Source organism: Hemiscyllium ocellatum, chromosome 24 (assembly GCF_020745735.1).
Source record: "Hemiscyllium ocellatum isolate sHemOce1 chromosome 24, sHemOce1.pat.X.cur, whole genome shotgun sequence".
Classification (NCBI taxonomy): Eukaryota; Metazoa; Chordata; class Chondrichthyes; order Orectolobiformes; family Hemiscylliidae; genus Hemiscyllium; species Hemiscyllium ocellatum.
Genome location: NC_083424.1, coordinates 37,442,063 through 37,456,556, shown reverse-complemented (window position 1 = coordinate 37,456,556; position 14,494 = coordinate 37,442,063). Strand labels below are relative to the sequence as shown.

The following is a 14,494-nucleotide window of genomic DNA, read 5'->3' as shown; positions in this document are numbered from 1 at the left end:
GATTAGCAGGCATATGTAGTAATACAATTAGCCATGATCTAATTGAATGGTGGAGCAGGCTCAAGAGAGTGGGTCACCTTCTCCTGCTCTTAATTCATATATTTGTATATTCATATGCGACGTACAGAATAGGCCTCACTGATTGGCATGATATAAGTTCATGGTTCAGTTGGTTCTACCCATTATCCTGATGTCTCCACTGTCTACAATGTGCAGCAAGGCATTATACTCTAGCTTTTGTGAGGAGAGAAGATGTACCTGTACCAACTCCCTGGATCCTAGGAATTACGCCTAATCAAATGAATTGTACTTACTGCTATCATGCAATAAACCTTCTTGTTATCCAGGAACATATGTTGATGTATCCTCTATCACTAATCACTAGATGGGACTAGGACAGAGCAAAAAACTTGATTGCTGTCAGTGAACTACTCCAAACCGTCTTTACATAGCAACTCATACTGGTACAGGTGACAAATAAGACCATACCAAAGAAGAGTAGGCCATTCGGCCCCTTGAACTGCTCCACCATTCAATAGGATCATGACTGATCTGACATTCCTTCCATCCATTTTATGCCTTATCCCCACTTGGTTTCCCCAAATGATCAAGCAACTATCTCAACCTTAAATATACACAAGGGCTCTCACCCCACACCTCTGTGGCAGGGAGTTTCAAAATTCTACCTCAGCTCAGTTTTGAATTGGCACTCATTTATTCTGACACTATGGCCTTCTTGTCCTAGATTCTCCCATGAGATTAGATTATTTATAGTGTGGAAACAGACCCTTCAGCCCAACAAGTCCACACCGATCCGCAACCCACCCAGACCCCTACATTTACCCCTTCACCTAACACATTGGCAATTTAGCATGGCCAATTCACCTGACCTGCACATCTTTGGACTGTGGGAAGACACCGGAGCACCCGGAGGAAACCCACGCAGACACGGGGAGAATGTGCAAACTCCACACAGTCAGTCGCCTGAGGCGGGAATTGAACCCGGGTCTCTGGTGCTGTGAGGCAGCAGTGCTAACCACTGTGCCACCGTGCCACCCACAAGGTGAGAGGAGACATCCTCTCAGCACGTACCTGTCCAGTCCCTTCAAAGTCCAATATGCTTCAATGAGATCACCTCTCATTCTCCTAAGTTCCAGTGAGTAGAGTCCTAAACTGCTGAGCCTTTGCTCATGAGACAACCCCTCCATACCAGGCACCATCCTAATGAACCTTCTCTGAGCTGCTTGCAACAAAGTGACACCTTTCCTGAATAAGTGGACAAAAACTGCTCACAGTATCCAGATTGAGGTGCATGGATATGGTACAGAGCCAAGATCTTTTTCTGAGGGTGGGAGTATTCAAAACTAGAGGGCAGAGGTTTAAGGAGAGAGGGGAACAATGTAAAAAGGACCTGAGGGGTAATGTTTTCACCCAAAGGTGGTGTGTGTATGGAATGAGCTGCCAGAGGAAGTGGTGGAGACAGTTAAAAGGCATCCTGATGGGTATAATAATAGGAAGGGTTTTGAGGGATATGGGGGAAGTGCTGGCAAATGGGTAGCTTGCAGATGTTTTCTAATGTCTTTCGTTGGACAGTAGACATGGCGTCGCTAGGAAGATACCACTTCAATCCTGCCGGCTGTCAGTGCATGGTCAGGAGCCAGGTATTATCCTGATATCACAACTCGCCCTGTGTCAAAACAATCCCTGAAGTGAAGAGTTACAAAGATTTTATTAAAGTATGATGCTTTTGAAAGGTAGGCCAGGTCTCCAAACACACAAATTGTTTCTGCCTCTTGATGTCACATGCCATTTCGCGATTCCAGGTTTTCCACAGTACTAATTCTATCAGAAACAAACCCACAATAAAACAGCTCTGACATTGTTTTTGTTATATATTTGCTTCTATCAGAATCTGCCATAACTAGTCCTGCTTTTAAGTCAGTTCAAGGATGTAACATTTGTAATGACTGTAAAACTAAACAAAGGTCATGCAGTATTAAATAGCTAAAAGAAAACCAACTGTTTTGGCTTCACTTATATTGAAGGAGGCACATTCAGCTTCTTTGAAATTGACTGAGGGTACGTTACATTGCTAAAGATGCTGCAGTTGAGCTATGCTATTATATTTAGTTGCATGTAAAACAAACCAAGGCACTTCTCCCAGTGTCTTGGCTAAACATCCTTCCCATTCACCATTGTGTTAAAAAACTGAGCTGTGGGAGGATCTAAGATGGCGGCGATCTGAGAAGATCACACTGCAAAGCTTCGCATCGCAGCAGGAGCAGGACGGTCTTTTAACCCACCCAACCCAGGTCATCAGGATTTCTTGGGGTGTTGAAAAGATTGTGGAGCCTCAAGAAACATTTAAAAATTGACTTGCTTGTATTTTCAGCTGTCCAGAAATGCCTCAAAAGGGAGGAGGAGCATCTGAGGTCGGGCCTGCAGCTCAGCCTGCAGCAGCCTCAGAGCAGATTACTCTCCAGGACCTGGTGAATCAGCTCTCAAAATCTCGCGAGATGTTGGGGAAACAGATTGAAGAGAAGCTGGCTCCAGTCTCTCTCATGCTGCAGAAGCATGAGCAGCAGCTGGGAGACCTGGAGAAGAGGACGAATGAGGTGGAGCACAGGGTCACAGTGGTGGAAGCTGATGCCAGATCATTCAAGGAAGAGATCCAAGCCCTGAAGACGCAGGTTTGTAATTTGCATGACCAAGTGGATGATCTTGCAAACAGGGGCAGGAGAAAAAACATTTGGATCATCGGTCTGCCTGAGGATAAGGAAGGTGAGCGGCCTGCGGAATTTGTTGAAGATTGGCTTCAGAAATTCCTTGACTTGGAGACTGGTATGAGAGGATTGAAGATAGACAAGGCTCACCGGGTTGCAGCACGGAGGTCGGGTCTGGGTCAACACCCTCGTCCTTTCCTGGTGCGGTTCCATCATTACCGGGATAAGGTGACAGTCATGGAGGCTTCCAGACTCCAGGGGAAGGATTCAAAGGGCCTAATTTACGAGGGGTCTGAGATAATGTTTTTTCAGGGTTTTTCAGTGGCAGTGATCCAGAAACAAAAATCGTATGATGGTGTCAAGAGAAGACTGAAGGAGCTTGGGATTCAGTACTCCCTGAGATAGCCGGCAGTGCTTCAGATCACCTTAGATCGATCCATGCATCTCTTTGACACATCAGAGAAGGCAAGAGACTTTGTGGACAAACTAATCTAATTTAAACAATTGTAGTATGTATAAATATCGCTGCTTGGGTAAGCGTTTATCATTCTGTAAAAGAAATGGAACTTTGTTTTTCCCCTTTTTTTTCCTCTATTGATAATAATTTGGTTCATACAATGTCTGGCGGTGGTTAAGATGTACATTTTAAATTTCTAAGTTAGGACATACCAAAGGATGGATGGGGTATTTATTCCCCCTTTTTTTAATAAAAGAATGTTTTTTTATTCATATTGATATTCTATGGGGTGTTTATTCTTTTTAGCTTGTGCTTGCGATGCGGCTCTAGCTGGGAGAAGTGAAGGTGGTTGAGATGGTTAGATGCCTATTTATGGGCAGTTCGGGGTGGGTAGTTGCCCCCTCTGGGCAGGGGGTGAGTTCCCCTACTCAGTGCTATTGGCGCTTTATATGTTGGTTTGTTTTCTGGTTTTTGTTGTCTTTTCTTTTTAATAATTTTGTATGTTTGTTAAATGTAGTGGTTTTAGTTTATGTAGTTTTTATATTTGGTGGACCATGCGACGCTAAGACTCAGCAATTTGTGGTTCGGGTTCCTCCTCTCTGGAATTTAAATGTAATTGCAGAAGATTATGGCTAATGATTTGATTAAATGGTGTACCTGGAATATCAAGGTAAGTCACTCACCAATTAAGAGGAAGAAGGTACTCTTGAGTCTTAGAAAGGAGAAGGTGGATATTGCTTTGTTACAGGGGACACATTTGGATGACAAGGAACATCTGAAATTACAGCAGAATGGCTTTGACTGAGTTTATTTTTCATCATTTACTACCAGAAGTAGGGGAATGGCTATATTGGTAAGGAAAAATCTCTCATTTAAATTGTTGGAATATGTCAAAGACACATATGGGAGGTTTGTAATTCTTAAAGACTTGATAAATGGGGAAGAATATGGCATTTTAAATGTTTATTGTCCCCCAGCTCATCCTCTTAAATTCTTGGTAGATGCTTTTTCTAAACTGATAAGTTTCAAGTCTCGGCACATCATTATAGGGGGAGATTTTAACTGCCTCATGGACCCCACAGTAGACAGGTTGCCTAAAGGCCCCTCGATACCCCTCGGCACAAACTAAACAGTTATTGGGTTTGTGTGGGGAATTAGGATTGGTGTACGTCTGGAGGTATCTCCACCCTACAGGTAGGGATTTCACATTTTTCTCCAATCTGCACAGATGTCACACGAGGATTGATTTTTTTCTGACCCCTGCAGTAACTCTGGATCTGGTGGCATCCTGTACGATTGGTAATATTGGCATCTCTGATCATGCTCCAGTGTACCTCATGGTTAAAATTAAGGATGTTACAGTGGATTCAAGGTACTGGCGAATGAACCCCTTTATTCTCATGGACAACAAGTTTGTGGAGTATTTCTCTAGGGAATTTTGGAGATTCCTAGACATCAACATAGGCTCGGTTGATAGCTCATCTGTTCTCTGGGAAACTGCCAAAGCTTATGCCAGAGGGTTAGTTATTTCATATTCCACAAGTAGGAAGCGGCAGAAGGGTGAGCAGCAACATCTCCTTGATACACGGTTGAAGGCAGCCGAGAAGGCCTATTTTGACAGACCCTCGTTGGTCAAACTACAGAGGATTACGGCACTGTGGTCTGCGCTAAATTCCGTGCTCACGCAGACGGCAAAGAAGGAGTTGGCTTTTGCAAAGCAAAGTTATACGAGCATGGTGACAAGCCAGGGAAATACTTAGCATACCTTGCCAGAAAGAGAAGTGCCCCACAAACTATTACAGCGATTAGGGAAGGGTCTGGGAACCTAACATGTGATTCTAAAAAGATTAATGTGGCGTTCCAGAGATTCTACTCTAAGTTATATCAGTCTGAGAATTGTGAGGAGGGGCAGGCCAAAATGGAATCCTTTTTTAGAGATCTGAAGCTCCCGGGTGTGACTCCCGAACAACAGTCCTTTCTCAATGCCCCATTATCAGAGCAAGAAGTGCAGGAAGCTGTGAGGCAGCTTCAGAGTGGAAAGGCACCCGGTCCTGATGGACTTCCCAGTGAATTCTATAAGGAATTTATAAGTATACTGTCAGGCCCAATGCTGAATATGTTTAATGATTCATATAGTCATGTTTATCTCCCACTATCTCTGAGAGAGGCCAATATTTCACTTATCCTTAAAAAAGGGAAGGATCCGGAAGACTGTGCTTCATATAGGGCCATCTCGCTCTTAAATGTGGACTTTAAGATCTTCTCTAATGCTCTTGCGTTAAGGCTGGACACTGTGTAACCCTCTTTTATTAAAGAGGATCAGACGGGTTTCATAAAGGGTTGCAGATCATCCAATAACGTTAGGAGGCTGCTTAATGTAATTCAAGCATGCTAACAGCAGTCAATACAGGGATTGGTGATTTCTTTAGATGCAGAGAAGGCATTTGACCGAGTTGAGTGGCCGTATCTTTTTTATACTCTAGACTGGGATTGGTCTGGGCGAAGTTTTCATAAGATGGGTAAAGGTTCTCTACAGTGTACCTCTCGCTGCGGTCATTACCAACGGGGTGCAATCAAGCAATTTTAATATTTCTAGGGGCAGCCGGCAGGGCTGTCCCCTTTCACCATTACTTTTTACATTGGTGATTGAACTGTTGGCAGAGGCCATTCGTAGGGATCTCAATATATCAGTTCCAGAAGTGGGGTCAAAATTACATAAGATCTCACTGTATGCAGATGATGTTCTAATTTTCTTGACTATTCTAGCAGTTTCAGTGCCTTGCCTGATACAATGCATTCACACGTTTGGCACTTTTTCAGGGTATAAGATTAATTTTGTTAAATCAGAGGCTTTGCCTATGATGGTCTTACGAAAGAGTTGGCTCTTGAGAGTGACTATAGATTCCCATTTAGGTGGTCACAGGGGGGTTTTGTGTATTTGGGCATATTCATTACTCCAGCTCTGGACTGGCTGTTCAAAGCCAATTTTACTCAATTATTTGAAAAAAATTAAACAAGATCTCCAAAGATGGGAGGCACTTCCAGTTTCATGGTTGGGTCGGATAGCGCTTAATAAGATGAATATTCTCCCTCGTTTGCTATACCCTATACGGATGCTCCCCCTGATTTTCAATAAACAAACACTCAGGAGACTGAACAGTTTGTTCAGCTCCTTTGTCTGGCACCGTAAACGGCCCCTCATTAAATTATCCAAACTGCAGTTGCCCCACGGATTGGGAGGAGTAGACCTGCCAGACATTAAAACTTACTAATTAAGCTCGCTTTTGACCTACGTAAGTGATTGGGTTTGTGGGGACCCTCTTTCAATATGGCTAGATATCGAAGCCTCCAGGCAAGGTGCCCCCTTACCAGTTTGCTGTTTTTGGACAAGGTGAGGACAGTTAGGGAATATTGTCATAACCCAATAGTCATCAATACTGTTAAAGCATGGAGGGCAATTCAGCAGAGGGAAGGTAATATTGACAAAACATCTCTGTTTACACCTTTAGTGGGCATGGCGAATTTTCAACCAGGATGATAGATTCAGGATTTAAACATTGGGCAGCTAGGGGTATATCTTGCATGGGTGATTTATTTGAGGGAGATGTAATGATGTCCTTCGATCAATTAGTACGGAAATACAAGTTACCTAATAGAGACCTCTTTCGTTTTTTTCAAGTTAGGGATTTTATACAAAAAAGGACCACACTTTTGACTAATCCCTACAAATCTGATGCAGAAAGAGGGATACTAAGGGCTAAGAGCACACTCTCTGTCAGTACTCTATATCACCAAATGGGGGGTGCCACCTCAGATGAGTCTGATCGACTCTGCAAGATGTGGGAAAGAGAGCTGGATGTTGAGAGGCATGAGATGATATTTGGGGGAATGCAAGGAATAGGACCCATGCTTTACAGTTGAAGATTCTCTACAGGGTCCACTTAGCCCCAGACCGTTTGTCAAAATTTAAACTTGGTGTATCTTGAGCATGCCCCAAGTGCAAGGTCTGTACGGGTACTCTTTCCCATTGTCTTTGGTCTTGTGACAGGCTTCAAACATATTGGAGCGCTGTGGTGGGTGTAATGGAGAGGATTTTAGGTGTAGGGGTGGAGAAGGACCCTATTTCGCTCCTTTCGGGCCTACCCATTGTATTTCCTGCAGACTCGCATAAGGCAAAACTTTTCAATATTCTTACATTCTGTGCAAGGAAGAATATCTTGCTAGGTTGGATATCAGAAAACCCCCCCAGGCCTGTCGAGTTGGCGGAAGATTGTTATGGAGCATATTTGCCTGGATTTTCTCACAAATATGGTACACCACAAAACTGAGAATTTTTACAAGACATGGCAACCCTTTTTAAAATACCTGGACACAGATTTATCTGCCACACTATCAAGGGCTTTTATATCGCCGTCACGATTGTGTTTCATGAGTCCAATATCCAGGGAGGAGGAACTGTGAATGTATGAGTGTTTTGTTTGGCTGGGCTGAGTTATTACTATTTACTTGTTTGTTGTTAGGTATTTATTTAGTTAGTTAAATAGCTAGTTTAGTTTTTTTTAATTTTATACTTCTCTATATATGTTTATACATTCATATAGGAGGGTGGGTTGGGGAATTTTTTTTATTATTTGGGTTTAGTTTTGTACTATTTTTGTACTGTTTTGAATTGCATTGTTTTGTATTTTTTGTAATATTTAAAAATCTATTTTTTCTTTATAAAAATATATTATTAAAAACTGAACTGTGTCCTTTTGTGGGATCTTGCTGTGTTCAAGATTGTTATCATGATCAATAAGGCTATATAATATATTATATATATATATATATATACACAATCAGTAAGTTCACTCCAAAATGTGGTCCACTTTGTGCTCTGATATATTTTGAAGAAAGCTGTTAAAGGAGTAGCTTGGCACAAGTTCCTTTCTTTGTTAAATTCCTTCAGCTGTAAAGGCACTTAGCTTTAATATCTGTTAGTGCATTCGGTTCCACCCAACATGCAGAATAGAAAGTTTGGTTACGCATTTTATTGCAAGAAATTACAAAGATGGTAAAAGAACTCAGTTTCCTTTCCCCTTTTAGAGTTCCAGTGAACTAAGGCGACCTTTTACTCTCTCTGTCCTGCACTTTGCATCATTAATCCCTGTTAATGACTCCTAGTCACCTCACAAAAACCTCAGAATGTGTTAATAGCCCTGTCATAAAAGGTAAAATTAGGCTGGTGGCGTCATCTTTAACAGCAGGTATCCCCGTACTTAAACTGTCCCCAATGACATGTTTGCCAATTATATAATCATGTTTGCTCTAGTCCCTAAAACGTTATTACTGCACGTTGTACAAGTCACTAATTGAGTCCCACAGTATGCTGCATGGTTTAGATCAATTAGTTACCAAAGGGAAATCACTTGCTGGGAATAATTTGAGATCGGAGCCAACTTTCTCCTGTTGGAGAACATGTTATAAGGAAATGAGCTTTTTACGTTTTAATCATTTAACACCAAACTACAGAAAGCAGTAGATCGTTTTGAGTGTAGTCCTCCAAAGAATGTGGGTCATATTTCACCACCAGCAGTGCGAACAGTGGAGGTCACCCGTTATGATGACTCGCAATTGTCATAGCAAGCCAAATGAACAAAAATCTAAAGGCAGCAGAAGGATTACAGTACATATCACACAATGAGCAGTTTGAATGTGTTTTGGTTTGTTCAGCATGTTCCATTTTCGATAAAGTGAGGCTGTTGGCAAGAGGAATGTAAAAGTTTCACCCATCTGCTGAGTGTTACTGCTGCTGCCACTTTTGAGTTTATTGCTCCTGCATTATTACCTTTTTAAAGCCTAATGGACAGCAACAAAGAAATATCACCCTTCATGGGAATGTTTGCAAGATGTGCTTTGCTTTTTTAAAACAGTGATGGAAGCAATTAGCATCCTTCTCCTTCTATAGATCTGCTTTGAAATTAGCACGATATAATTTTTAACCACAGACTACTTAAATACTTAAGGGCCAGGAGACAGTAATGCCAAGCAACGATTTTTATTCGAATTATTAGCTGTACTCAGTAATAGATTAATGTTAACTGGTAAGTAGCAAGTTAAAAACTGCACGCTTTGTCAAGATAAAGTGTGTATAATGAGAGTGTTCTCATTTAGAAAAGTGTTACCAAAAGAAGTGGGTTGGAATAATTGACTTGAAAAGTGGCTCCAGTGTTTGGTTCCTTCATTTTGTCTGTCTGAGTTAGCTACAGTTATCATTAACATTGCACTATGCGCTAGGGGGCGGGGTGGGAAAGGGACAATGGTAAGGATCACTATCTCTGTTCTGGTCCATGAACCTTGTGGGAAGGTGACTGCATGCACATTGGAGTGAGGAGTAATAATGCAGTAAGGTGCCCATGCCTCAGGAAAGCAGGGGGTATGTTGGAAGGGAGGAGGAAACTGGCAACCCTGTCTCTGCAACGTACGACATTCATGAAAGATGGTTTGAGAGTTGGAGCAGAAAATACAAAATAGCAATCACTGAAGTGGTTCATGTCACAGAACGACAGAGTAGTTATAGCACAGAGGGAGGCGATGTCTGTGCTAGCTCTCGGTAGAAGCAATTCGCCGGGTGCCACACCTTGGTCTTTTCAATACATTGGTCTTTTGCAGACAACAATCCAATTCACTCTTGAATGCTTTGAATGAACCTTCCTCCAGCACACTGTCAGGTAGTGCACTCCAGATCCTAACCATTTGCTCAATGGAAGCATTTTTCCGCATATCATCATTACTTCTTCTGCCAATTGCCTTCAATCTGTGTCCTCTGGTTCTCCATCTTTCCACCAATGGGAAAAAAATTCTCCCTTGCTACTCTGTCTGGATTCCTCATGATTTTCAATGTTCAGTTTGAATATCAAATCTCATCTCAAGTTTTCAAGGAAGGTGGTGCCAACTTTTCCAATCTATCAACATAGCTGAAATTCTCCAACCCAGGAAACATTTTTGGGAACCTTCCCTGCACTAACTCCAATGTCTTTACGTTCTTCATAAAATGTGAAATCCAGGATTGGATTTGATAGTCCAATTGATGCAGAACCAAGTTCAACATAATTTCTTTGCTTTTGTACCCTGCGCCCCTATTAGTCAAAACTAGGATATTGAATGTTTGGTTAACTATTCTGTCAGCCTATTGTTGGTATATTCAATGATGAATGAACAGAGACACTCAGGTCCCTCTATACCAGTACCTGTTTTAGACACATACCCTTTATAGACTCGTACCCTTTACACTCTGTCTAATTTTACCCGTTATTTATTTTATCTACATGTCTTCTATTTTACAGCAGATCACATGGTTCAAAACTCTCATGGAAAACTGCTCCAAGAAATCTATAATTATCACAACTGATATCCAGTTTTCCTACTACATCATATTTTGGCTGTGCAGATTGCAGTCTGCACAGCATACGTTTTATGTTTGTCATGAACAATGACATCTTTTATTACTTCCAGATAAAAATATTAGCACAGGAACTTGTGGCAATTAAACAAGCATTGCAGGCATAAAAAAAGTGGAAAAATGTAGCTAATCTATAAAATAACAAGCTGCAGGAAGTTGCATTGATCTTCACCTTCCTCTGTCAATCCCAGGGAGGTTGTTATTCTGTTATGGTGACTGGCAATTCCCACTGGCAAAAGGTTACATGTTATTCAGTGCATGCAAAGATCATCAAATATCTCAAATTGCAGATTATGGATTTTGAGATAACACAAAAAAAATCGTATTGCATGTGTAAATCATTCAGTTTCTGAAGTAATAATTATAATCAAATGCTGTCTGGGTTCAGTTAAGTTCAAATGCAAGTCAAAACTGTACACTAATTATCACAGATAGGCTCCTCTATGTTTATATGCACCCAGAGTGTAATGGGAGTATCTATACATTATGGATGAGTACATTTTTAAGCTGGAAAGTCATGTTGACCTGAACAGGATGAATGTTCTGGGCCAAAGCCAACATCCAGCTCTCATCTAAAAAGTGTGGTCGTTGGGAGGGCAGAGAAACAAAATCATACCTGAGTGATCATGCAGAGCTTGTATATTCGTTTCCTGGAGATCAGTGTGTCATGGCTACAGGAAGATTTGTCAGTTTTAAGGTTCAGAAATGTGAATAAATGGTTTCAATTATGGAGAAAAAAAGACATTTGAGAAATCTCGAAGAACGGGAAAATGTTTGAAACATCCAACAGGTCAAACAGCAGCGAAGAGAAAGACACGTTAATGTTTTGCATGTGGCCTGTCATCAGAAATGAAGTGTCAATGATGAGAGGTTTGTTTGGTTTAATATTCAGTCCAATAAATGGACTTCATCTGCCAGAAGAAGCTTCAATTCTATTTCTGGTGAAACGATCATATTCAAATATGAACCTACCATTGCTTGGTACATTTTCAAATGTTTCTTTTAGAAACAATTTCTATTATTGGGAGAATCACAGACATTCAACTTATTCTGTAGTCAAAGCAATGATGGTAGTGCCTTGGCCAATTACAGGTGAGTTGCCAACCAACTAGTGCCCTTTTAATTTCTAGTCTAAATTGTTGTGATAACTTACAAAGTTGGAATTCTTGCTTTTGTCCTAATAAGTGCAAGGCAGAAGGTTTCTGCAGCATGGCTGTCTTTTTAGCATTCCCTAATGCAATATATTAGACTATCCAGTATTTTTTTAAAGCTCCATGACTTCTTAAACAATTGAATACAAATGTTCTTTTGTTTCTACTATATTAGTTTTCATTTTGCTTTGTGCAATTTCCTTTTAACCTGCAGTATGTGTTATAAAACCTCCTTGCAGAAATATGAGGTGTTCCCTGGTTTATTTTCAATAAAGGTTAACTGAACATCTCTTTGACTTGGCAAACTGCAAATGAACAATTGAGATCTGTGGAATAGATGGAGCGCAGAGAAAAGCAAGATGGAGAAGTGATTAGTTTAATATCAAGGGACGAGCTTGAGCACAATACTGTGAGCGTCACTAAACTTAGCTTTGTATCTCATCATCCTCGTTCATTTCCAGGACCTGTTGTTGACAATGTTTCCTGCACAGAGACAGAAGACTTGAATGTTGATGATTATTTTTACCCAAGCTGTCGAGAACCACAGGAAATGTTTTCATGGCTTAAGTTGTATACTTTTACAGCAGTCATGGCTTTAGCATAAGATATCGACATTCAAGCCACAAAAATGCTTGGCTTGAATGTACTGTTCAGATTTGCAAGTACCGTGATGTTAATGTTTCAAAGGTTCAGTAGATTTAGTCGCTTACGGTAAAAGGATACTTGACAGGGATGGATGGGAGTGTGTATAAAATCGACAGCATCATGTACAGGCTGCTATTTAGATCAATGCAAAATTAACTAGATTCGAATAGTAACAAAGTACTTCTGACGCTGGAAGTTTGAAACAAACACAGAAACTGCTGGAGAAACTCAACAGATCTGGCAGCCTCTGTGGGGAGAGAAACAGAGTTAATGCTTGGGGTCCGGTATGCCTGCTCTTTCAGAGTATTACTTTGAGTCCAAATTAACTTAGTCAATTCTGAAATAGAGTTACAATGGACTCAAAATGTTAACTCTGTTTCTCCCTCCACAGATGCTGCCAGACCTTCTGAGCTTCTCTGTGTTTGTGAAAGGAAAATACGGCCTAATCCATCACAGGAGGCTGTTAAAATCCTGCTCTGAGTTAAAATCAGCCCCATTAATTTCAAGTTTCTGTTGCTCAAACAGAACAAAATTTTAAGGATCTGGCAGGAATAGGTTGACATGGTGTGCAAGCTCTGCTAGGAACTCCTATCATAGTGTCTCCACAGAGGACGTGAGCCACAGATGTTGATGAGTTTTTGGGTTTGTATGTTCTGCAGCATCTGCAATACAGCATAATGAAAAACACATCTGTTTGCTGAGTCTCTCTAGGTAAAGCAGGACATTCTCAAGAGCTCAGCATTTGTTGCTACTCTGTTACTAATATTTACCAATCAAGATTATATTTAGCTTCTCTCAGCTAACCATTGTGACCACTACATTTAAAATGAAGCAGCTACAGAAATATGGAGACATCAACTTTTGTATTTCAGTATTTTAGATTATAATGTTCAGTGTGGTAACTTACCTCTGCCAACCTTTCTCCACTACTTTGTTTCCTTCTTTCATTCAGTCCATCTGCCTGGCTTAGTTTTCAGTCTTTTTGTCCTTTTTTTTGTTACTTTTTCCCAGTCCTTAATGGCAGTAATTCTCCCCCAAGCTCTGTAGGATAGCTGAAGCTGTTAACCACAATGCATTGTTTGGAATGTTATCAGCATTTGGCTTGTCCATTATTCCAGTAATAACATCATTTAAATTTTACCCGCATATAGCCAGTTTGAGAAAGTTGGCTCAAATACTGAATCATTCTTCCAAGATCTTACAGTTTATGTGTCTCGGTGGTCTGCACTGGGCGCACTCGTATTACTGCTTTGAATTGATGGCCTTCCAACTGTGTGGAGTGAAGCCAGAGTTTACACTGATTTTATATTCCGATAGCTCCTTCTTAACTGTTAGTTGGCAGCACTGTTAATAGCAGTAAACTGGATAATTTCTTTTTAGAAAGAACTGCAAATAGTTTACAAATCTGGTTCCTGCGTCCATTCAGAAGAGATGGTGCATTATGTAGTTTTGTGGATAAAAACAGAGTTGGACACATCCTCTGCTCGTTCAGTTAGACAATAACATTGCCAATGGTAAAAAGGAGGCTCAAACCTATCAGGTTGAGAATATTTTTCAAAAACATACCATTGTCTAGTATTAGAGAAATATAACATCACTGCTAATGCAATAGTTGCTATAGTTACCATTTATAAATCACATTGTGGTTTAACTTGGATTGAAATGGTGTTGATCCCCTTAAAAGTTGGTAATATTTGTAATATAACTGTTATACTTAGTTTGAAGGTTTGAAATCCACTGATGCGCTCTATTCTTTGAATTCTAGCTACCCTTCTGTTACTATGTCAGATTATGGGACATAAAAACATTGGATATGTCATTTTACATCTCATATTTCATATTTGTACAAGGGCAGGTTGTGGTGTCGTGGAAATTTCACTGGGTTAGTAATGACAAAGGATTGATAATTTTTGTAATAATCCAACTTCAGGGAGCAAAATTTGTTCTTCTTACCTGGTTTAGCCCACATGTGAATATGGTTCATACCTGTGATTCCAGGTCCACAGCAATGTGGCTGACTCTGAAACGTCCTTCAAGATGGCCTCCACTTGATTTTATCAAACACATTACTTGGCCT

The 14,494-nt window shown here is 40.7% G+C and overlaps 1 long non-coding RNA gene across 1 annotated transcript in view; it reads right to left on the bottom strand.

Annotated features, from left to right (window-relative positions):
- The window catches only part of LOC132827161 (uncharacterized), a 69,651-nt gene extending 56,261 nt beyond the window's left edge, over positions 1-13,390 (bottom strand). The window contains exon 1 of the long non-coding RNA XR_009645980.1: positions 13,325-13,390. This is a non-coding gene — a long non-coding RNA (uncharacterized LOC132827161). The remainder of the gene's footprint in view (positions 1-13,324) is intronic.
- Positions 13,391-14,494: the final 1,104 nt, after the last annotated feature.